Genomic DNA, 1430 nt, shown 5'->3' with positions numbered 1-1430 from the left:
TATACATATACATATACATATACATATACATATACATATACATATACATATACATATACATATACATATACATATACATATACATATACATATACAGTCGTTAGTTGTGATATCTCCTTAAACATTTCCTGGCTGTAACCTTTCTCAGCCTTTTCCTTGTTTCATTTTGTATGGTCTCATTAATGTAGCCAAGCATGAGTTTGAACCTGTCACCCTCCATGGCCAAGCATGGCCTTGAGCCTGCCTCCTTTCCTCCTGTACTTTGTGTGCTTTGAATAAGAATGCCGTCCCGCCCCCATAGACTCCTGTATTTAGGTGCTCAGGAAGTGGCACTATTTGAAAGGACTAGGAAGAGTGTACTTGGAGTAAGTTGGTTTTCTTGGGTTTAGGCATGGCCTTGATGGAGGAAGTATTTCATGGGAGGTGGGCTTTGAGATGTCAAAAGCCTATGCCAGCCAGGCCCAGTATCTCTCTCCCTGATGCCAGATCTAGACATAGAAATCTCAGCTACCTCTTCAGTACCATGTCTGCCCATGTGCATCCATGCTCCCTTGCCTTGAGGATAATGGACTAAACCTTTCAAACTAGAAGGAAGCCCTAACTAAGTGGTTTTGTTTGCAAGAGTTGCTGTGGTCACAGCCATAGAACACTGACCAAGACATTCTTTGAGCTGTACGTGTAGAAGTTGTATTGTAAACATATTATTTCGGGACAGGCACTCCATTGGTAGTTGCTCTCTGTATTTTAACCAGTTGTGGCTGGCTGTAATGATCTGTCTGCCACAAAAAGAAGATTCTTTGACAAGGGATGAAAGCCGTACTTATCTGTAGGTATAAGGATAAGTATTTAGACATTATCCTGGCTTATGAAAGTGGAGGTAGGTTCTCCTTTGGGTTTCATGGCCTCGACAGCCAGGGTTGCTAAGTTCACAGTCCCAGCATGACTTTCCTCTTACTGAGTGGACCTTGAGTCCAGTTAGGTGGTTGTTGGTAACCTCCGGGGTGTAAGTGCCACTACTGCACCATTCAGACTACCATGCCGTTCTGTTCATTGTTCAGGCTCACAGGCACAGATGGATAGGAGTATTGATCGCTTTTCTCCTTTAGCGGCTCGCCTAGCACCTTCAGATGCTCCGAGAGCTGGTCATCAGGGAGGAAGCTGCCAGGTCAGATCCAAGTCAATTCCTCAATGACCTGTGCTCAAAGTGCATGGTATCTTTGGGGTAGGGTTGTACCTTCTTTTTCTAGAAGGCAGTGAAAGGCAATGGCGATAGCTTAAATTGTTTGAAGGTCTCTTGGAATCCCTTTTCAACAATTTGAAATGTTTCCTATGGCTGGTACTGGAGTTTATGTTAGGTAGTTTGTGGCTTTTGGGGAGCATTGTCATCCCAAGTGGTGTAGTGTGTGTGTGTGTGTGTGTGTGTGTGTGTG

The sequence above is a fragment of the Mus pahari genome, chromosome 5, assembly GCF_900095145.1.
Source record: "Mus pahari chromosome 5, PAHARI_EIJ_v1.1, whole genome shotgun sequence".
Taxonomy (NCBI): domain Eukaryota; kingdom Metazoa; phylum Chordata; class Mammalia; order Rodentia; family Muridae; genus Mus; species Mus pahari.
Note: the sequence above shows the minus strand (reverse complement) of the source record.